Raw genomic sequence first — 25,504 nt, 5'->3', positions numbered from 1 at the left:
TCAGGATATCAGGGAACGTGCCAACAATTCTGGGAAATCCTGAAAAATCAAGAAGGTTGGCATCTCTGGTTGAGCTTGATAATTCAAATAACACTATCGTCGCCCCGTCACCCAAATATGGGCGACACTTTCCTCGTTCAAACTGAATAGAATTTTTAAAGGGAATCGGATAGAATAGGCACCTAAATGTAACTATAGGATATGTAAACAATAATAAAATCATAACCATATTATTATTATGTTTATGCTATATATTTTTTATTCATAGTATGGATGGTCTGTATTGCAGTTTTTTGCGAAACCCATATAATATGACTTTGGCAAGCGTTATTGTTGTGAATTCGTCTTCAAATTGAAAAAAAAAAATTTTTTTTATCCCTATCTGTTTATTTTTTTTATCCCTATCTGTTTATTTTTTTTATTATTAGGCTCATATAGCAATTCAGCTGTAACAGAGCCGAATTTATCGTGTACATTTTTCTCATGTTGTATATTACGCGTAGCCATTTAGGCGTAAAGTATTCCTATCTCAATGATACACATTTTTTTATCTTTCTTTCTTTCTTTGTTTTTAAGAGGCTTTAAACTTTGCAGTTCATTCGCCTCTATTTTTTATCTATTACACATTAGCCGTTTAGGCGTTAGAGAGTATTCCTATTCTATCGATACACAACACATATCGCATTTTTTCGGCGTAAGATATTCCTATTAATATTGCTAGATCATGCAAAAGTTGTCTACAAACAACGTTTGTCATTTAATAATGTATTCGCGATCATCATTTAATAATTTATCCGCAAGTTGGACTCCGCAAGAAACTCAAAAACGTCGCGTTGGGCGACGAACGTGATAACCGGAGTACGAATCCCATCGGAGCGATTTTCTTACATTTATGTTTGTAAAAGTAAGAATTATTCAACTAACTTTTACTGGAAAGAGCATATAATAATTGAAAATAAGTGCTGGAGAATGGTTAAGAAAATCGCTCAGATGGGATTCGGATTCGCTCAGATTGGATTATCGATCAGCAGCAATCTAGTACAATTATCTGAAATATAATTTAAGAGCAGTTAATATGATACGGAAGAGATTTCAATCGAATACGTCATTCTTAGTTTCCGAATGGGGTTTTGTGGAAATATGAGGAAATTTATATAGAAATTATTTAGGAAGATTCAGTATTCAATGTTTTTAGTAATTAACACGTTCACGCCGGCGCTATAATTCATTCTCTTCGCCATCTGGCGGCTGCGCTCAATGCTTTTCGCTCTATCGGACGGAATCTATTTCAGGCAGTGTTGCCGATTGATCGTTTTTCTGAAAAATTCACATTCGTTTATTCAAATATTATCTTGCATAAGGTATTTCCCCCAGTGGTCTGCGTTTGTTGTTACATGCTACTCAGTAACACAATAACACAATAGCGACGAGGCAGTTTAGTGCTAGCCGGCCGGAGCGTGTTAAATTACATGAACCATTTTTTTTAAATTCAAACTAATCCTAATCTAAATTCAAAATTCTACGTGTAGAAATAAATACGTGGTCTAGGAATTACGCTTAACTCTGCTTTAATGTTCAAGATGCATTACTCGGACATAATATCCAAGGCTAATACGCATCTCAAATTCATATTCAAAATATCCGATGAACTTCGCAATCCCACTTGCCTGAATGTAGTAATCTGCACGCTTGTTCGAGTTATGGGATACGGCGTGGTGGTTTGGTGTCTATATCAAACATTGTGGATTGGAGAAATCGAATCTATTCAGAGAAAATTCGTCCGTTATGCATTACGTTAATCCTCATGGACGATCTATTAAATCTTTCACCCTACGAGTCTCGCTGTCAGTTACTGGATCGTGAGACACTTCAGAATAGAAGGAAGGTAAGCCAGACATTTTTTGTAGCCAAAGTGCTGTTGGGAGAAATAGATAGCTCTGGCATTCTTGCGGAGATGAGCGTCTATGCACCAGAAAGAGTCCTTCAAGAAGAAGCCTTCTTCATCTTCGACTTCGTTTGGCGAACTACGTCTTATTTTTACAATGTATGACGCAAAAACGTGGGGTTTTTTACGCCCCTTTGACTTTTCCTGGCCGGTTTTCAACATGAGAACATATCTTCTTGAATGGCACTAACGTTCCTAGGGGAACTTCGACGTCTCAACGTAATATTACTTGCGTCATTTTCATCAGTACAGGTAAACTTCGATATAACGTACATTTCATTTTGAAAATTGTACGTTGTATCGAAGCATAATAAAGTACTCACAAACGTAGTCTATAATACATTATTGTGTTGCTGTTTTAGTACAGTTAATGAATAACTTCAATCAGAAGACGAAGCCAGCCTTTCTCATGATGTTTCCCTTCGTACTGTTGATTAAGGCTTGATTCATTTAGAATTCGGAATCACAAAACCAGCTGTATTTCGGGATTGATTGAAAATACAAAACTTGTTTCAGCATCACAATACAGATAATTCATTGTTCTATCAGAAAAACAAAATTGAAAACAAAATCCTTTACACTTTGGAAATGTGTACGTTATATCGAGGGTACGATATATCGAGGGTACTTTATATCGAAGTTTCCCTGTACTTAGTTGAGATTTTCTACGCCAAATAATACTCCATAAATGCATTCTAAGTGGCAAGCTCTAGCATACGCGTGATCATAGTTGAAGTCGGAGGAAATTTTTTCGAGGAAAAATTCCCCCAACCAGAACGGGAATCGAACCCGAACCCTCTTCATGTTAGGTGTGACGCTAACCACTTGGCCACGGGAGCCCCAACAACATATAGTCAGGTGAAAAATAAATAAATAGAACCGATTTAATCTACCTTGATAAATAGAATCAAATTGTTCACATTTTATACGAATTGAAATGTACAAAATACTTCGATCGGCATTATGGTGATTCGGTCCTACTTGATATGCGACTTAGAATATGTAAGTTTGTAACTTTTTTTAGTGTTTGGTGGGTGAATAATAAGCGCTGAAATTAATCAATTTTTTACGCGATCGAATTTTTTTCCAATTTGTATCCTCAATATGTGCCCGAAAATGTATTCTTAATTCAAAATGATAAAACAATGACAGTATCAAATATGGAGTCTGAGTAGTGAGTTGTGAGAAAACGCAAAGCCCATGTGTACAGTTTATAATAGTAATAGAAAAATTTAAACTCAATCAATTATCAATCATATCCAGATTCACACCGTAGGACAGATATCGGAATAATATCAAACAAGACTCATTATCAATCATGTTGAACTTCATCTTGCTGGAATTCTGTTGGGCGCTAACTGAACACTACAATCATGATGCTCAACTCAACTTTCCATGGACGTGATAAACACCCCCCGAGTCACCGAAAGTGTGAGCGTTGGCGGATAGAGTCTTTCTTCCTTGAGCCGGCGAATAAAAAAGGAAAATTTATTCGAAATAAAAGTACGCCATCGGATGTCTCCTAGTACTGGCCTGGCCCGCCTTTGGAGTTCGTTTACCCCCCTCGGACGCAACCACTTCCGGAGTCCATGATGCAGCGAGGGCTCCGTTTTGTAGCGGAAAAGTTCTGCGGAACACACGCACAATCGCGCACGGTGTGGGAAGTTAATTTCGAGACGTCTGTTCCTTGGCCGGCGTCGTTTGGAGCGCTGGTTGGTTGGAGAGCGCCGTGTTACAACAAGTTGACGTCTTTGATGCGGCTAGGAAGCTGCGGACAGGAAGCGACAAATTCGGGAATGAAGAAGGCAAAAATTAGAATTTAGCACTGCTGACTGCTGGCTGCCAATGCGTTGGGGAAGATAGAAGTCAAAGTGCGAGAGATGGAAGCGGGAGATGATCAAAATTTAGTTGCTACACGGGGTCGTTCCAATGTCAAATTTCGTCCACATTGTGTCGTTCGGAAGATGCGGTAGATTTTGGCAGTGATTGGTGTCTCTTTGTTTCTGTTCCTCTTGGAGGAGTTGAAAAAAAGTGCCAGAAGTACGTGCAACATTTCTTGCTCATGGATGTTTTTTGCTCTGTCCTAAGGGGGCGAACCGGGGGGAGGGGGGGGGGGTGTGGTAGACAACACGGAAATGATTTCGTAACGAACGAAGCGAGACAAGGATCTTCGATATTGGGCAACGACGCGTGAAGGCGGTTTATGTAGAGACTTTGTAATGAGAAGATTTCGGTTTTGCGATAAATTGAGAGAATTATTGCCCGTTGGGCTGTAGACAGCCAGATGTGTTACAGGTGGTGGCGGTGGGTACCGCAATGTGGAAATTCTCTAGTAACTTTTGATTGCATCAATGGAAAATATATGACAATATGGCGATTAAGTATTCTAAGTAATGAAAAACATACAGCACAAATACAACTGCTATGGAATGATGTGAAAAATAGCCGTTGCATAGAAACTGATTACATATCGACACCACATTTTCGGACGATAGCTGCCGAAAGAAAGAACCAGCACATAATCCAGGAGAACCGACGCGTGCCATGCGTTGTTCCGAAAGCTACATTAACATAAAACCGTAATTAAATTCTCCCACCACACACGCCTTCTTTCAAAGTCGGAACCGACTCGAAAAATAATGTGTTTACGTCTTTTCACACCATAAAGGAGGTCTCCACCTAATCATCTATCCCCCGAGGGTAGAAAAAGGTCGGATTATAATTTGGGGCACGCGACCAACGGTTAGGATTGCAATAAAATGCAACGTTCCGTTCCGGTCGATGAGGTTGCAGTTTGTGTTCCCAAAAAAATTCAACGCTTTTCGCAACCAACCGGTGCAGTTGGGAACCGAAATCAGAACATGTGACAGACGAGCTCCGAGAATAAAAGCCTACGAACATTCGAGCCCGTACCTATGCCATAAAGGTGAGAAGGAGAAACAATCGAGAAGAGTTTGATGACCTGCGAGTTCTTGGGGTTCATTGCTTGAAACAATACAAAGGAAAATAAATGCTGCACCGGGCTTCTTGGTAGAGCGCTGTGCCAAGGCGAAAAATCCATCATCAAGGATCCAAATGTTGTGTCTAGAGCCAACCAACACAATCGAACGCATTCTACGGCCAAGAAGCGCAAAGGCACAAACCAAGAACATCTGAGTCCTGATGGAATGGAGAGGATTTTTTTGCGATATGCATTTTTTGCTCCCATTTGCCATTCATTATGCTCCCTTCGTTCTCTTCATCCTTTATTCGATCATTTTGCTCCTGCAAGGAAGATGGTTGGTAAACTCTTATGTTTTGACTTGCGCTCTGCTGGGAGGCAGTGCAAGCAGAATTGAATGTGATTAATCTTGCATTATTTGATCAAAAATTAGCACTCTCCACTCAATTACAGTCTGTTAGGGGTTAGGTGTTAGGGGTTTAAATTCGAAAGATAATTGTTTGTCATTTTTATTCGAATATGATTCGAGTATGACGGCGTATGACTCCCTCGGCTGGTACGAAGGAAGCTCAATTCTCGATCTCTTTTTGCGACATCTGACACTTCATACAGCTTCACAAACGATTCAACGGTTCCAATGAACGACTCTGGAGCTCGATTCACGGGTCCTTTATGCAAAAAATTTCGTTCACCAAACGTTTATTTCACTAGATCAATTGTGCCATGCTTTTATCTTGTTGAAACTGCAGCTCTTTCACATGAGGGCACTCAGTCATGGTGGTGTATTTAGTGATCGTGGCTCTGTAGCGATCACCAACAACTTTTAGGTTCTGACCGGCATAATTTTTAGAGAAAAATTTACCGATAATTTCACCTACGCCAGATATAAAATTTACGAATTCGTTGTTACGTTCAGCAACTTCTAATACATTAGACAAAAATAGAGAAACATGATATAACATAGAATTCATTTGACGTAGGAATACGTTTTTCAGTAAGGCAGCCGAACAGAAAACATGTTGCGTTGTTTGAAATAATACCATAAAACAATAAAATAGAACAATAACAGTTTTTGTTGCGAACGGGTACGGAAGATTTACATACCAACCGGGCTTCTTGGTGAAACGTTAGAAATTACGAAATTTTCTAAGAATTGATTGATATTACAATTCTCTATTTTGTAAATGTTTTGAATTGACGAAAATTGAAACAAATCCTATTTCCTCATACAATTTTTGAGCTTACCCACCCGTGCTGTCAAACACGAGCAACTATTATAGGGTTGAGGCACACTCTTTATATATCTCTGCGGATCTGTCGCGTGATCCACATGTGACTCGAAATGCAAATGCAGTATTCATTCTATGAAATTTATTCTCCGCCCGCTTGCAACTTATTCACGGTTTATATCACACAGTCTCGCTCCAGCCAGCAAGCAGTCAACGGTTTATCTTAATGCTGATTCTTCTTCTTCTTCTTCTTTGTAAACGTTCCTAGAGAACATCACCGTCTCAACGTCGCATTACTTGCGTAATTTTTATCAGTATTTATTTCATACGTTATTACTCACACTCAGGTGCATATTCTCTGGACGTGTATTCATAGCATGCCTTGTTTACTTGCCAAAAACATAACAGCAGCTCACTTGTTTACGTTTGCAAAGATGTTTTCGATATGCCGCGAATCGAATTGGAAACTAAAAAAAAAGCTTTGCTCATTGGAGCATCGAGAAATAACATGTAATCAAATCGTGAAAAAAATCAAAATTTGACCGGGTAGTGTGAAACGAATAATTACAAAGTATGGCAATGAGTGTTCCCTGTAGGATCTGCCAACAAGTGAACGAAAATCCGGTTCTACCGACCCCGGATTGGGCCAGAAAGGCGTGAATTGTATTCTTAAGCATGGATTTGCCATCAACCCACCAATTTGTCTCCAACTTCGACCAATCGGACGTTACTGAGCAATGACAGAAAATGCACGACTTTTGACACCCCCTCTCCCTACGTGGACAAACGTGGACATTGATTGTACCCCTCTCTCTCTGTGTTGTCCATATATATTTTTTTTTTCAAAAAATAAAAAAGAAACAATAATTTGTTCAAAAAATGAAGTTGGCAGAAGGCTCAGATTTCTAGTTATCTACTTCATCGATTCATTCAAACCTTGTTCACTGTTAAACAAGGGGCTTAGAATGAAAGGGGTGTAAGTGATTTGATCGATTTCTCTACATCGACTCTCTCTTTTGGTCATAACTTAGCTGCAAATACATTCCCAGCTATATTTGAAAATGTGGAAGATAGGTCAGAACCTCATAGCAAACTTAAATTGGAACGTTTTTGCAGTTGAGTTATTAACTAAATAAAAAGTTGATGAAGAGAAATCGATCAAGTCACTTACACTCCTTGCATTCTGAGCCGCTCAAATATTAGCGATCACATGAAAGGCTGGTTCATCTTTTTTCTCGGTTTTTGATTCGTCTTTTTCAATCGTGTCCCTGTTTGACCATAGTATCCCTTGAATCAATTGAAAGCTTTGTAAAAATATAAAGTAAAATTGGCTTTATTAGAAGACGGGGATATTTTCTGTTCTTTGATTTTTTTTCACTTACATTGCTTGGTAAGATCCGATGATAGGCTCGATGTGCTGATTGAAGAACAAATGATAAAAATCGCGAACACTTTTTACACACTTTACAATTATTTTGTATAAAACAATGGTCCAGTCAAAAATTACAGTCATTGGAAAACATGTCACGTTTTTCTAAAAAAATGTTTCAACGAATGTATTTTGATGATTTGCATACCAACCAAATCGGCATTTCACTTACAAATCTCTACGAATCTTTCCGTTTTTAACTCATTGAGTAGAAATATGACGCGATTACAGATACACAATCTCACTCCAGCTAGCGAGAGGACAACGGTCCTTCCTAATGTATATAACACACATAGCGGTTTCGCTCAATACAAAGTGTAAGGACAAAATCATTTCAGAAGGTCGATGGTGTTGTATCCGAAATATAACGCGAACAGAGGTTCAATTTTCCGCAACCTCAACTTGAAGGTTGAGAGACACCGCGTCGATTTTCATGCCGTCTGGTGCGCGGAAATATGGCGATGATACATCCTCGCTTCTGCAGAATACAAAACTAATCTGGGTAGCGTCTGTTATCTGTAAGGAAACCAGTCCAAACAATTAACCTGTAGTATCATCGTGATTAACGATTTCAACGATGGTCTTTCTTCATCATTTTTGGGAAAAAGAAGCATATTCCAAAAAAGCCACAAATTGTTATGCGTCTTCCATTTCCACAAAAGCTATCTATTTTTGGGAGTTCTCGGGAGATAAAAACGACATGGATTCTGTATCAGGAGCGAAAGCTGAATTGAAACCCGCGCCTTAGGGAACTGTGGCATACATTTTAAGAAGAATATTTTTTTAAGAATATTTTTAGCGAGCTCACTAATAGCTCGCTAAAAATATTCTTTGGACAGTGTATCTTTTTTTATTTTTTAAAGTTTGAGATTACTTTCCGATACACTTCTTAGTTGAGATTTCTACGCCAAATATCACGCCTCGAATGTACCTCGAATGCATCGCATTGGTTTTCATGCCGCTGCTTGATGGAGAAAAATAATATCCAAAGTGATGATCAAGCGATTTGAATAAAATAACTTCGTAGTCTCACGTGAATAATGCGGTCGTGTTCAAGACACAACCTCTATAATTATGAGGTGTTTTTGAAAGGCAGTAACTTCAGATATTTCAACGCTCAGATTGGTAAAGAGAAGGAGTTCAAACCGGTAGCTGGTATGTACAGCGTACATCATTGATCGATCATCAGACTCGTAGCACCTTCTTTCAGCACAAATTGCTTCATCGATACACTTGGAGATCACCAAATCTAACAGAATCCCAGCACGACCATGTTCTGTTAGATGGTCGACACTTCTCGGACGTAACTGACGTCAGAACCTATCGAAGCGCTAATATCGATCCAGACCACTACCACAATCAACTTTAACGGTATGCGGGAGGACGGCGTATAGAATGTCGGTACTGCACCTCTCCTCTCTATTTTTGTCGAGTGTAGATCACATATATTAACATATCTGAAAATGTCCAACATTTAAAACAGAATTCGTTTTAATTAACAAACTAGCTGACCCGGCGAACTTTGTCCCAGCCACAATTGATATGTTGATATAAATCATTTCGAACACTCAAGTTCCGTCAGAAATTTTTTTATGTACATAATCTATACTCGCGGTATATAATGGGTTTTTTTTGACATATAAACCTGATGCAGACTAAGACGCATCAATCCTGACACTGATTGTTTAAATCCGTTGCACCGTTATTGAGCTAAATCGTGAGGAACATACACCAAATCATTTTTATTAATATAGATCATATTTATAAATACATAGTTACCTTCACTTGATTTATTTGAAACTCATTGTTGAAAAAAATATATATTGTTTGAAGTTCATTGTGAAAACATAAACGTAAACGAAACATAACCGTCATTGAATTGGATGCATGGTGAAACTAAAAACATTTTTCATTTGAAATTAATTTTTAATTATTTTTAAGCAATTGTTTATTTTTCTTCCTCATCTTGGATTTCGGTTCTGAGGATTCCGACGCTTTGCCTTGGAGCTCCGTTGTGGGGTTCGAAGAGACAGACGATGGTTCCTCATGAAGCTAGAATCCAAATCTCTTCCTGCCAGTTTTGCAACTTGGTTGAATTCGTTCTGGAGGTTGTTGGCTTCCGAAAAATCAAACGCCAGACGACGTAAATCTTTGAGGGTCATACCATGGAAAGCCAGTGCTCTGCAGTGGCTCGCTAGATCCTCAGACTGCTCACTAGTAAATACTTGTCCGAACCGCCCTAGCAGAAGTAGAAATGTCAATAAAAAATGATTCAAATCCTGAATCACTCACTGATATGAGCCTCTTCATCAGACCCGATTCAGAAATAGTGAGGTCTGCCTCAATCCGACACTTCGTAACTCCCTCCCGAAGCCTCTGTCGAGCCATTTCAGCATTTCTGGAGTGCATTTCTTCAAATCAGATTTCTTCTTGTGGGTTCCGTTCAAAATTTGGTTCAAAACATTTTAAAAAATTTTTTCAGAGCAAAACTCTGTTGCGAACTTTTGCCCCACAAGCAATTTTTTAACTTATTGGATTTTTGAAAAAAAGGGCTTGAACTTTTTCACAAAAACGAATACGCACTATCATCTACTATAGAATGAAGGTTTCCTTGACAGTGTAGTTTCGAACTTTCCAGTTATTTTAGGTAAGTTAATATAAGTAACCTAAAGGTATAATAATGTATCAAACGAATACACTGTTGTCGAATTTTTATGCTCGTTTGCTTCAAAAAGGCCAATGCGCACTTTTGCCCCGCACTACTCTACATCTAATTGTTGAAGGTTTATCATACAATCTGCTAAAATTAGCTCTTCAGTTCAAAGATTTATTCATTGGTCCTTGTCAGTGCTACCAAATATTTGAACTAAAGGGTTAATTCTCTCGCGCTGGCAATAATTTCGTAGAGTAGTCAACTATATTTTCCAAAAATCAGGAAGAATGAAAATAAAAATCAGAAAGAAATCAGGATAGTTGATATTGGGTTGTCTGGAAAGTTCGTGTCGATTTTTGGGAAAACAAATGCATCATTTTTACAGGCAGATATAACGGATGATTTGTTTTTTTCGTATAGTTTGGATTTTCAGCGAATTTGTTTTGACAGATCATGCGCAATTTGTGCCATATGTAGACTTTCATTGCCATTTCATTATGGTAAGACTTACATACTAACAACGCTTACGAAAAATTAAACTCTATTTTCATAATCAATGCTCTGTTGAAAATGTGTTCTACTGTTTTATCGAAAATTGTATTTAAGCGATGAAGCAAATTTTTGATTAGTTTAGCTGTTGTCGCCAGGCTCCAAAATAATCTGCCGTGTTGTCAAAGAGACATGAAGTTTGCCATTGCCCTGATAGAACACGATGCCTACCACATTGACTAATTTCGGAAGTGTGTCCTGGATTACATATTCCATATTCTCATATGTTCATATATTATAGCAATGTTTTCTTCATATAAAAAAAATATATAGACATATGGGTAAATAAGAGTTAGGACTATGTGTTTGAAACATTCAAAAAACATGAAAAACACCAAATTAGGCATATTGAGGTTTTAGGGTGCAATAAATGTTTCTATGGTGGTTAGACTCTCCACCTCCCTCTCTAAGGGGAGACTGCCATACAAATGAAACACAAATTTCTGCATAACTCGAGTACTAATCAAGCAAATGGAACCAAATTAAGCATGTTGATGTTTTAGGGTGCAATAAATATTTCTATGATGGTTACACTCTCCACCCCCTTCTCTAAGAGGAGGCTGCCATACAAATGAAACACAAATTTCTGAATTACTCGAGAATTAATCAAGCAAGTGAAACCAAATTGGGCATATTGAGGTTTTCGGGTGCAATAAATGTTTCTATGATGGTTAGACTCTCCACCCCCTTCTCTAAGGGGGGGCTGCCATACAAATGAAACACAAATTTCTGCATAACTCGAAAGTTAATCAAGCACAATTTGGGATGTGAGGGTTTTTAGGTATGAGAAATGTTTCAATAATGGTATGACATATGTTCTACAATTACATAGTGACAAGTGCTGTTTGTTAGTATTTAATGTTTGCGCTAGCGAAATTGACCTTTGTTCAAAACTGAAGATGAATTTTCATGCGATGAAACGCACTCCTATATCTTCTTCTATCTATACCAAAAACAAGGATCGCCAGATGTGTTGATAAGAGCAGAACTCGAGGAAGTAATTGTCCGATTTAGGGTTGTTTTTATTCTATAATCTTTTCTGTATTAAACATTTATTCTATGTAACGGAGGAAAACTTGTTATTTACAAGTGGTTGAAAAATCTTGAACGAGAATTGTGTCTGAAAATAATCTGATATCATAATGATGAGTTTTGTTAGAAATACTAGGAATTTTATAGTAAAAAGTAAATTCAACGTAGACGAATAGAAGATCAATCAATGAACAGTTCTGTGATTGGACTCATGAACTTACTCATAGTAAGAAAACGTGAATGTTTGAAGGTATTGATAACAAAAAACAAATTTTTGGTGGGACGAAGTTTGTTGGGTCAGTTAGTATTTAATAAATGTCGACAATGTACCTCCGATAACGCGAATCGCTTTAGAATAGATAGATAATGACCGAAAGAGAAAGCAAGCAATATGCAAGTGCAGATCGAAGAGCCTTTTTATGTAGACTATGATACAGTGCTCATTTTCACTAAGTATCCCAGAATATTCATTACGGATATTTTAGAATCTGATAAACCAAAAAGTACAGAAATCAGGGTAATGGTTCAGTTGGAAATTATCATCTCAATCTTCCTTCATCTTGCAGTCGACATAATCGGTCATCAGAGTAATTAATACGAGCAACTACGAACAGTTTGAGCACCACTTTCATCCTACAAGATAACATGCATCGTCAGAGACTTTTTATGGTGCGTTTGGTGCGCTTCATAGGTTGGTGGAATCGTTGGCCCATTTTTCTAAACAATGATATTCATGGTGATCAAATATCTCTGACTTTTCTATATCACAATTGAAGGCTCCTGATGTGACAGAACTAAGACGGTGCAAACTGTCACATCGCGTGTACCACAATGAATATATTGAAAGAAACATTCAACGAACGAAAAATTTCGCGTGATTAACCCATTAGACTCAAGATCAGGCGGTTTAACATCTTTGGGTCATTTTTGTGGGGTAATGTGAAAAAACAGGTCTACCTCAATAAGATAACGTACATCACGCTATCTCTTATATATGCCCTTCACAGCAAAAATTCCGAAATCCCGCAATTACCACAGTTTATCTGTGTTTCAGAAGATGGCAGATACCCAAAATTACAATTGTCATTATCGTATGACCGATTTGAAGTACGACTGATTTTTTATAGAAGCGTATTCACAATCATTGACCTTTTTGACGTAGGACTACGTCTTTCATTTCTATACTGGGGTGTAAAATCAAAGTTTCGAAAACGAAAGCGTTACGCCGAAGACCGAGATTTTGAGTGTTAATAGCTCCTAAACAACTGAACGAAATGGTATGATAAACACTTCATTCGAAAGATAAAATGTCTACGCGTTCTATACTTGTTACTTTCTGATCCAAAAACTTGTTTCAATAGTCTTAAATTTGCTTTCAAAATAGGCTATTGAAATCATCAATCGGTATATAAGCGAGCGCCGCTCGGAAATCCACTCAGTTCTAATTGAACAGCGATTGGAGCATGTTGTCGCTGTTGTGGTGAAGCTCTTCATTTATCATGAAAGCGCGGATGAACGGTGTCACCAAGAGCCTGTTTGTGCACCTTAGGCCAGAAGGGAATCCATCAGGAGGAGAGTGATGCTACAAACGGTTCCCCGGGAAGATCTCGAAGCAGCCGTTTGGATCGAGAAAGATCCGGAAAATAATCTGCCAGTTCCTCTAGGAATTTAGGAATACATTCATGTGAAAGAGTTTATTTGAATGTTTTCTATCCATGTAACACTGTGATCAAATACATTAGGTTTTGTGATTTTTCAATCAATCGCAATCAACAGGATAGCTTCTGAAGATTATTCTTCCCCATCAGTAGGATATTTCCGTATCCAATATTGGATGCATAAAACCTTGTGCCTCCAACGTAACGCTCTCGTTTTCGAAGTTCTCCAAATATTCATTCATTCAGAATGAATTCAGATTCAACTTCATACAAATGATCTCTAAATCAACGATAGTCCTACGTCACCCTTGCAGTTATACCATAGATATAACCCACTTCCTGTTTTTTTGCAAAAAAATCGTTACTCAAAAATTGAGTTAAATATTAAAAATCGGAATCATCAGTATAAATTGCATTATGTTGTTTCATTTAGCATTGTTTTCATCAGGTTGACCGATTACATAAAAATAGTATTATTAATAGTATTATATTGATTATTCTAACTATATTGAACACTTTGTGCTATTGAAATAGTCATAAATTGTGGTCAGTGATAGTACAAATGCATTAGTAATTAAAATAGAAATTATCATCAATAATTGCTGCATAACCAAAAAGCCCAGAAGATAAAGCTGGCAGCACTTGCCTTTTTAGCAGACTATTTGCTGCCCCGAAAAGACTTGACTTAGGCATAAAACAATGAACCTGTAATTGACGGTACTTGTGGCCCCCAGCAAGATGTCCATTGATGTATTTGACCGTGCGGACCAAAACTGTTTTCGCTCTAATGGGTGAATACACAGAGAAGCACCATCAGAAAAATGCCCTGCAATAGGAAACAAGTATTAAAAGGCTCACGACTTCATTTTTCCTCGCTAAATATGTAAGAAGTAACGGTAATTGTTATCCTTCTTGCACAAGTATCCTCGAGAAACGAGCAATGTGTTGTGTCGAGCAGTCGTTGACCACTGATTTTCACCTGCACTCGAGCGGTTAAATCGAAACATGAAGGGTAAATTACCCCCTCATTAGCGAGCCGCTTCAATCGATTTTCTCCCTTTGTTGTGCGTTTGCTACCCAACACACGTACCTATATAATGAAATGTACCGCTATTCGAGAAGCGCTGAAATCTGACTTGGCTCGTGTCCTTGAAGTTCCCTATCGGAGTTATGCTTCGAATGACAAGTGCGTCTGAGCGTCGTTGGACCTATCGGTGGCACCCTCCCCCAAATGCAGTTACGCTCTGGCATGAGCAAGGGTGCATCCCCTTTTTCTGCGTCGTCATTTCGGGAAAAACAATCTCTCGCAACTTGTATCTTTTTTACGAGCTATTACACACGCGCATGTTTCAACACTTGCTCGAAAAGTGCGTTTTACCCTCCGTTCATGTCCCCTTTGGAATGGCTCTGCTTCCGCTACCGCAGGATATTGGCAACCTTCTCCAGAAGAACCTGCGGAATGTTGTCTCAGACAGACGAAAGGAGGGGTTTTGGCTGCTTTTGCAAAGTGCGCTCCGTTTTCGAAGTACAAACCTGTTGATGACTGACTGACTGACGGCTTCGAAATCCTATTCCACCACTAGATTTGTTCTCCGATTTATACAAATAGGTAACAGTTAAAGCATTAGCCTTGGCCGTGAAAATTATTACATTAGACTTCTGGGGGAAGTTACCCTAACAGAAAATTTGTGTTTTCGCCTTGTGCACATAAAAGATGACCCAATTGTGGCTTGTATAAATATTCCATTTGAACATTCCACAATTAATTTTAGGGCGTTGGTAAACAGGAAGTGAGTAACTATTTTTATTATGTTCTAATAGACAGTGTCTTGTCGGCAGCAAAAAAAACATTGCTGAAAAAATCACGGAACCAACGCACAATTTTCGCAAATCACAATAATGTACAAATGGGAAAATTATCTCGAAAATTTATTGAACTATATATTTTTATCATCCTTCCTTCGCCATCGTCTCGCGATTCGGGATCTTCTGCGCTGGCTGGTGACATTTGAGATGTTTATGAATGCCATTGCTTCGAAGGATATTCCTTCATTTGTTGTGTGCCTCCTTCGCTCGGAGTAGCTCCGTAAACTCTCCGAAGGAGGTGAAAATGAGACTCATCTTTCTCGAGTGCTAGTGTGTATGCCACTTGTTTTGATTACATTCTTGCAGGCAGGCAGCCCCGTCCCGGAACAAAGTTCTGCCCCCTCCAGTTTGGCATTTTCAAATTTCACATAATTTAATAAGGTTGATTTTATTTCCATCTCGCTTCATTGGCACCGGTTCCGGATGCGTCCCACGCTGTCTGCGCTAGTCAGCGGGGGGAACGCAATGTGTCCTTATGGTGTGTCTTATGGTTTATGTGCATATTTCGCAATTGGTCGGGAGGGGACCGTTGCTCCTACGGTGGACTTCGTTTGGTATTTTCTAATCGAAATTAAATTATTGTATCGCAAATGAGAAGCGACTTACCGAAGAAAAAAAAAAGCCAATTATTTACAGTTACAATTATTTTTTATCATTGTGCTTCAATTACAAGTTATGGTTCATAAAGAAGTGTGAGTTGCGAGCTATCATTACGTTGAAAATTAGCATGCTGTGAAAGCAAGAATAGACTAGAATAGAGATCTAAGCGTCGCGGATATTTTATTCAGAACTGGTTGGCGTATATTGAAGATCTAAATTATTCAATGTGGGTAATGAATGGACTTCATTAACCACGGTTACGCCCACAAAAATGAATCAAAAGACTGATTTCTCATGTATTATAATGAAAATAACCAAGTTTTTTTTCCATTTTTAATTACTTAAAGTTGCTCCACGCCGGGAACATACACTATGTCTAATTCCTATAAAACCAGTTGAATTTGGCCAGCCTTTTGTTAGTCCCGTTAGACTAATTGATTGATTTTTCTATTACAGAGGCTTCTTCTTCTTGGATGGCTCTAACGTTCCAGTGGAACTTTTGCCTTCTCAACGTAGCATTACTCGCGTCATTTTTATTAGTAATACTTGTTTGAGATTTCTATGCCGAATAACACGCCTTAACTGTACTCTGGAGTGGCAAGCTCTAGAATACGCGTGACCACAGTGCAAGCCGGAAAAATTTTTTTTGACGAAAAATCCCCCGACCAGAACGGGAATCGAACCCGAACCCCCGGCATGGTAGTGTGGGACGCTAACCACTCGGCCACGGGAGCACACAGAGGCTATAAACTACAAAATTCATTCGCCTCTAGCTTTGAAAAAGGATAATCAATGGAAAGTCTTGAGATTGACCCACGATCGATTGCTTGGTAAACGGACCAATGGGACGAAAAGATGTGCTGGAGAAAACAGTTAAATTAATTAAACAGTTTTGAATGAAAAAAAAACGAATGTTTAAGTCAGTGGTGGCCAGGTACAGACATGATACGGGCCGCATTAGAATTTTCATTATAGCCGCGGGCCGCAATGATTTTTTTTCTTACTACAGCATCTAATGAAATGTAAAATATACGTATTCAACTGGTACTTTTTTTGACACACTTTTTATTTCAAATTAGAAAGCATTCAGTTCTATATCTGTAAAATTCATAACTCGAGAACTAAATGAGATAAAAACCCAAAACTTTCATAGAAGGTATAAGACTGTCCAGAATTAACATTTTTGGAAAAATTATTCGATCATATCTTCTTCACGCAGAGTCGAAAACGCTAAGGCCAATCGTTTATTGTTATCGATATAATTCTTTGACGATTGATAATCCCAATGAGAACTGTGAAGAATCCGATGGATTAGCAAATATCCAATCTTCTGCTTGTCCATTTTTGAAGGATTTTTTATCCCTTGTTGGGTGTGAACCATTGCGTCCATTATTTTGAACTATTGTGCTATGCCTCATTATTTATACTACGCTTCAAGCTTATCTTCTGCTTTCTGATGAAGAAGTAGACTGAAAGCTATAGCGAGATAGGTGCCAATCAGGAATCATCTGTTTGATAAAATTTATATTTCTGATCGGCGACATAGACCAAAATTCCTTGGGCTGCAGAATAGCCTTATTAAGGTGTTGAAGTCCGCGCAAATGTCCCGAGGTTTCGCTTTCGGCATTACAAAAGCGACAAATATCATCATGCACTAAACCTATGTTTTTGAGATGATATTTACTCGGACAGTGTCATGTTACAAGACCAGTGAATGTGCTGAAGTCTTTCTTATTAGGACTCAGCAATTGTTGAGTAATTTTAATACTCGGCGTGATAATTTTTTTTGACTGGTTAAGTTGTACAGCCATCCAGTTGGCCGTTACTTCCCGATCTTCCCATTTCTTCAGCTCACTCTCCAACACACATTCAGAAATTCCACAGAATGGTTCTGGAGCAGTGAAGGGTGAGCTTGAGCCGCGTCTTGCGAGTTCATCTGCTTGTTCATTTCCCTCTATACTGCAATGGCCAGGAATCCAGTACAGTTGTACCGAACTTATCTGACATAGTTGTCGTAAAAGGCAAATGCATTCCCAGACAATTTTTGAATAGCACTTGAAAGCATTAAGGGGCTTAAGTGCTGAAAGACCGTTTGAGAAGATGCAAATGTTAGCATGTCTATAATTTCTTTTAAGGCAGACATTTATACATTCTATTATTGCAGCTACTTCTGGCTGGAAAACTGTTGGCCAGTTCCCCATAGCTACAGAAATTTTTATTCTAGGACCATACACTCCAGCACCTGTTCTGTTACCCATTTTCGACCCATTGGTATAGAACAGGATTGAACCATTACGAACATTGGGACCACTTTCATCCCATACTGAACGAGAAAGTTCGATCACTCTGTATGGAATGTCGTAATTGGTCCAATCACTGTTCATCTCTGAGGTTGGTCCAACGGGTAAGAGATTCAGGATGCTGACCAGTTTTGTCCCCGTCTAATATTTTTGTCGTAGAACTACGTCTTTCATTAAGGGTGCCAAATCAGAAAACAGGTCACGTTTTTATGAAATAAAGTTAACGTTAATAACTATTTTAGCCGTGAATGGATTTTGACGATTTACATACTAAACGAATAGGAAATACCGTAAGATTTGTTTGATATGTTATACATTAGAATCCCCTGGTTTGTAAATGGTTAAAATTCATGAAAATTTTAAGCGTTTCTATTTTCCCCTGCATTTGTTCTGTCCATTTGTGTGCTTTCCCGAACAGAGCTGTCAATAACGAGCAACTTATCGACGACCAACGGAGGGGAAATCGTAGGATTTAAAGTCTCCGTGAACAAAGGAAAAGTAGAAGAATGAAGGGGAATAATTGCCTAGAGTATAAACAGTGGATCTCGCTGAGGCAAACTTCCATTCGGCATCGGACTGTTGAGCAATCCAGTTCACTTTGCTTTCGCTGCGCTTCGATCTAAGATTGGACCCCACCAGTGGTTATCCAACTTGGATATCGTCGTGTGATTTTTTCTGTTCGTTTTTCGCGTTATTCGTATCGTGTGTTTTTCTTTCCGCGTCATAAATTGGACGCTTCGCGTAGTGTGTGATGAGCAAGAAGAAGAGGAAGGCAGGCTCGAGCACTGCAAAAAACGAACGCATTGCCAGGGGCAATAAAATTTCGAGGCAAGCGTCATCTAATGATGCACGCGATGGCGATTTCGGCGCGTCGGTCGAAAATGTAAAAGCAGTTACCCTGGCAGCAACCAAAATCAAGCTCCCCCCGCTGGTGGCGAAGGCGGTCGCTCTTGACAAACTCATCAGCGAATTCTCATCGATGGGTGTTACATCAGAGTACAAGCTGTGTGACATTATTCCGTCTTTTTCCAAGCAGTTAACATTGTTTGTTTTCCGTCATCATAAGGGCTTCGTTGGTGCCTTTGAGAATGCATCAATGCATTAAACTAACGTTATGGCGAAGCAGGTGTTAAGGTTGTGTGCCAAAAAAGTTATTTGGGGAATACCAAGCATCTTGAATGTCTTACTGGAATGTTATAAGTTATTTGGATTCGCGTGCCAGTCGCAAAACTGCCTTCAACTAGGATTGCATTTGCGCTAATATTGATCATAATGAAGCATTGCTACTATTTTCGAAGTTGTTATTAACAAAAAGAGTTTATTTCGCTTGTTTAGTCACCAAGAAAGTAAATGTCGTTCTGGAATTTTGTATGTGATTAGGTTTCGCTTGCCAGTAACAAAACTTCCTCCACTAAGGGTGACAGCTGCGCTTCTCTCAAGCATGAGAAAGTAATGCAACTTTTCTCAAGGCCAGTAATATTAACAGAAGCGTTTCTTTTGAGAATAGCGCAAAATGATGAGAAGTGTTTATATTTCTGGTAGTTTCAAGCCACCAATGTATGGCTCTGTATGCATGCTATGGCGAACGCTTGTTTGTCGCTTGGTTTACGTTGTACGAACGATGCCTAGAGGTGCGATTTCTTTGAGGCAATACTAAATAACATGTAGCATGATATTTGATACTTGCAACGGTTATCATTGTTGAAAAGTTGTTGTTGTTTCCATGCGGTGCCAAAGATATGTTGATGCAGTTATAAGATGTGGAATAATGGTGCTGGTGCAACATGTATATAATCGACTGTAGCCGAGTCTATTTTTTTTTATTTAAATCGTTTATTTTTACAGGCTCAGTTACATAGGTTTAAAGGAGCCGAACTCCTTACTGTATTGTTACTAGTATATAAACATTTTTCCTTAATTCTAATGTTAATAATATAGGAAACCGATTACTCGCGGTCGACTCGAGTTTAGAAGGGTGACATATTTTCTTCAGGAAAAGGAGGGGATATGAGGATATATTGACAATGATCACACTCACACTCTCAATCACACTCATCACACTCAATTCTTAAACCTATCTTATATCTAATATGTATTTACATTTCATCTTATTCTTAAGAAGGGATCCGATCTCTCACAAAGGAAAAGGAAAAAAGAAAAACTAAGGGTGTAAGGATAATCACACACGAAGATTCAGCCGAGTCTATGTAAATTGCGAAAAAGGCCACCGGAATAGCGTTCGAGGTAAATTTCCAATGCATTGACATGAAATAAATTGCGACATACGATCAGCTAGTGTATTGTTTTGCGAGGGCAAGAATGAATCATCAATCAATTATCGTCAACTGATTCTACAATGAAAAAACCGTTCCAGAAATTATTCTACTAAGCAGTTGTTTCTAAAATTTCACAGCATTATAGAATAATATCCGAAGGTAAAAACAAGCGACTTATAAAAAATAACAGCGTAGTTCTACGTCACAATGCGGTCGTATCTTGGACACAACCTCCTATATTTTTTTTATATCTTTATAGCTTTAGAGCGCTTCTACTGGCCTCCAGCTGAACATGTTGACCCAAAGGTGAAGGATAGCCTCCAATGCCTTTGAGGGTGTGCCTCGCATTGCTCCTGTTACAGCAACGCATGGCAGTCGTTGTTTTTTGAAGCATATTTCGACTCATATTTTCGTTTCAGATTGAACCTTCAAAACAGCGGCAATTTTATTACAAATCAAATAAACCATGATTTATGCACATTTTAGACAATTTTCCCTGGAATACATGTACAGTGGAACCTCGATTATCCGCGAGCGGATGATCCGCGATGCCGTTTATCCGCGAAAGCGAGTTCCATAGTAATGCTATGGACTTTCCCGGAAATTATCAGTGAGGTGTAGGATTTTGCATTGTTGTTTTGGTCATGGCTTTCACATTATTTGACTTCTGGTGTACACAACCTTATAGATGGATAGTTTAATGATACCTTTATTGATAAAACATAGTTATCATGCTGAAATATTGTGTTTGCATCTTTTTTAGTCATTTATTGCATTATCCGCGCGGGGCTCAACGTGTTAACCGGAGAGAATTCAGAGCGTGAAGAATTATGCACATAATCATATATTAGTCCGTTTTATTTTGGAGGTATTTCTTGGTGACCTTCTCGGGTTTCGTTATTGTTGTAGAGGTGTTTCTCGGAGACCTAAGATTTCTCATGGATCCTTCGTCGTTGTATATAAAAATATTTCAAAACTTAGAAAGCATAGGAAGTTTTGAAGTTTGATTAATGGTAGAGGTGTTCCCCGGTGACCTTCTTAGGTCTCTCAAGGATAACCTCCGTCGTCGGGAAGAATTGGAAAGTTCGACACACAATGAATTCAAAAATATCGTCAGTCCGGTCGTTTCATCGAGAGGTTGGAAGTCCGCGTTTACAGAATTTCATCACTTACCGCTGTGAATCCTGATTCTTAACCCTACCCACTAACAAATATCCCTTCCATGATAAACGCTAGGGAACCACGCTATAGAGGCGACCCTTCTGGCCTTCGGGCGGCGGATATCATACTGGCATTCCTTCTCTTCCCCTGGTTACTGTAAGGACGTGGCCGGCGTTGTTATTGACCATTTGAAGCTCGAATCACTGAAAATTGCACAACGAGAATGATTTGCTAGTCCCAAGCGTCAATCTGTGTGTTCTTTTTGCAATTTGGTTGGTTCAGGTCAATCACGGAGAGCAACTATGAATTGTACAGTCTACCCAAGCTCAAGTTCAAGCTCAAGCTGCATGAAACGTGCCGTGCTGGTTACGCTACGTGCCTGATAGTATAAAGATAATATTAAAGGTAATAAAGGTTTCCAATCTAAAAAAAGGGTGGCAAGCTGGATTGCTGCAATTACCGTGCGATCACGCTGCTAAGCGCCGCCTAGTCTCTCAGATAATCTACCGACGCCTATCATCGTTTGCGAAGGAGTTCGTGGGGCAATATCAAGCGGGATTTCTGGGTACCCGTGCCACCACTGTTCAGATTTTCGCGATACGACAGGTTCTGCAGAAATGTCGCGAGTTAAACGTAGCCACACATCACCTTTCCATCGACTTCAAATCAGCTTATGATACAATCGATCAGGACAAGCTATGGCAAATTATGCACGAACACGGTTTTCCGGATAAATTGATACGATTGATCAAGGCGACGATAGACGGAGTAATGTGTGTGGTTCGAGTATCGAGGATCCTCTCGAGTCCCTTCGAATCTCGGAGAGGGCTGCGGCAAGGTGATTGGCTTTCCTGCTTGCTGATCAATATCGCTTTAAAAGGTGTAATCAGAAGAGCGGGGATAGACACGAGTAGTACGATTTTCCGAAAGTCAGTTCAGCTTCACGGCTTCGCAGACGACATTGACATTGTCACAGCCGGCTGCGTTGGGCTGGGCACGTTGTAAGAATGTCAGACGACAGCCCAGTGGAAATGGTCCTTGACAACGACCCGATAGGAACGAGGAGAAGAGGTGCGCAGCGGGCAAGATCGCATGTCTTGCGGATCCTGCGCAGACTGCATGGCTGGGGACAAACAGCTATGGACCGAGGTGAATGGAGACGACTTCTGTGTACAGTACAGGCCACTGGGGTCTTTTGCTGATTAAGTTAAGCAAGTATCTGGCTCAGATGACATAAAGCCAAGTTTTGTAAGATAAGTGTTGCCATGAATTAATATTTGTTCAATCACCATTATTATTTCACATTTCTAATAAATAGAACAATCCTTTCACAACTCATAAAAACAACAATATGTGCCTGTAATGCACACAAACACTCTCCACCAGACGATATAAAAACAACCGCCGTGCATGATTACATTGAGTCTCTACCGATCAAAAACGCAAAACGGTGTGTGTAATCCAACGTCCTATCGACCATTCGAAGCGATTTTAAGGCTGTTTTATATTATCCAGCACGTAGCGTAAACGGCACGTACCGGCAGACAAATACATGATGTATTCATATCATCAGGCATAGCAACTTCTCTGTACGGACCGGCAGAGCACACGGAGCGGAGAAATGCTACTGGTGATTGAACCGATGTCGTACCGAAGAGCGACGAACGCACCCACACCACGAACTTCGACGTTTGATTTGTATGTATGGTGCTACTCGCCTGTGTAGTTCGTGCCCGGCACCGGCAGAATATTCTTTTCAAGAATTCCTTCATGCATTTGTCTGAAACGTGCTGTGTATGTCCGGAGCCGTTCCGCTATATATACGCATACACATTTGAAACACACGCAATAATATTTGTCTTGCATGAAACGTGCCGTGCCGGTTACGCTACGTGCCTGATAATATAATATTACCTTTATTCTCAGACTTGGCGTTGGGCAAAACCGTTGATATCAGCGTTAAAAGGCTATTGAACAGCGAGCAAGCGAGTAGCTTGGGCAAAACTAAAATAGAAAAGACAAAAGAAACAGCTTCATGTTCTCGCCATGCGCTATGTTCGCATGTTCCGTGAATTGATTCAAAAACGAACGATTCAGGTGCATTCGATCCGCACGGCAGCAGAGTAACCAAGGAGGTCTTTATTGAGGGCTGTTCTGTTTTTTTTTCTGAATATTATAGTGGACGAAGCAATAGAAAACATGTATGGAAAATTGAATTGGAATTATTTGTGGACTGGAGAATCGTAAAAAATATCAACTGAATTTTCCGGAAATTTTGATTCGACTGGTATGCAACCCATCAGCAGCAAAAACAGTATTAAATGATACAACTATTTCATGAAAATGTCAATAAAAAAAGTAATTACAATATCATCATCCAGAACGTCTACTCCGACCGGTAACACAAAGAGAACTCGTCAGGAAATGATGAAACATAAGACGTAAATAAAACTCACGCATTTTCCCGCCGTTTTCCACTGCTACCACGCTGGATAATATTTTGTTTATCGTAAGAAAATCGATTTTTTCCCTGGATTCTTCACTCTTTGTCACGCAATTCCTAGTCTACCTCCTAGTTCCAGAGCAAAAAAAAATCGAGAAGCATTCCCTGCCTCTCTAGTTGCACGCTAGGAATCGTACAACGAGCGCTGCAGAAACTGCTTTCGCTCAAGTGGACCTTCTTCAGCAGCCAAGGGGTGGATTTCTTTTAATTCTGTAACGACATACCGAGCGGAATCTATCGTGATGCACAGTAAAATTAAAATCAACGAGTCTTGTTAGCTTTTTATTCTACATCATCTGTAATCTTACAATTGTGATACACACTAGACTACGCAAAAACAAGTTCAAAACTAATCAAAAAATTTTAACCGTGTCACCAAGCGAAAGGATGCGCGGCGGAAACGGCACGTTCTGGCCGGAGGAGACGATAGGACTTGCCAAGAAGATGGCCACACCACAACGAATCAGAATCTAGTTTCCCCCCGCTCATTCGAAATATACGCTGCGTTGCGTGTACACGAGGAAATGAAACGATGCGTCATCGCAAAAACCCCACCCACTGTCGGTGGTGGAAAACCATCCCAGCCTCTCTTTCCTCTCCTCGGTGTGTAGAGGGGGCGGTTTTTGCGTTCTTAAAATCTTGCTGTGTGCTTACGGCTTACTACGGTCGGTAACTGCGTAGGAAACGTACGAAACATGGGAAGAAAGTTCGTAGTGCGTTTCTGAAAATCCAGATGGGATGGGGGATTGGTTTTTCCCCCTGGCGATGGTTAATTTTATGTGAGTGCGCTGCTGATGATTGTCGTTGCTCATTGTAGGAATATGTTTGTCCGAACCGATGCAGTTTTGATGGCTTTTTGGTGCATCGACTGAGATGCATTGCCGCTATACATTATGTCGAAAAATGAACATTTAGGTAGGTGTTCCTACTTTAAATTGTTTTCATTTCGATAGCATGGATTGAAAACAATGAAGTTAATTCTACTATAATTACTAGATGCATAGTAGATTTAGATAAATGATATTAGTATCAAATCAAACCGTATCAACCTCAATTCAATTCAAATTGGATAGAGTCAAGGATATATTAAAAATGTACTGCAATTAGGTACTGCATTAGGTACTGTATATTGAATTTCGAATTCGGAATAATATGGTTATTTCTTCGAAATGTGGGTCGGATAATACGAGGGTCGTTCAAAAAATAAGTTTATTTATGAATTTATGAAGTACGATGTAACTGCGTCACGAATTTCTTCAGTGTTATCGAATCGTTGACCGCCAAACGCCTGTATTATCACCGGGGATAATTGATAGTCGCTAGGGGCGAGGTCTGGGGAGTAAGGAGGATGCTCGAACACAG

The sequence above is a fragment of the Toxorhynchites rutilus genome, chromosome 2 (assembly GCF_029784135.1).
Source record: "Toxorhynchites rutilus septentrionalis strain SRP chromosome 2, ASM2978413v1, whole genome shotgun sequence".
Lineage (NCBI taxonomy): Eukaryota > Metazoa > Arthropoda > Insecta > Diptera > Culicidae > Toxorhynchites > Toxorhynchites rutilus.
The sequence above is the reverse complement of the archived record's forward strand: the minus strand, read 5'-3'. Positions refer to the sequence as shown.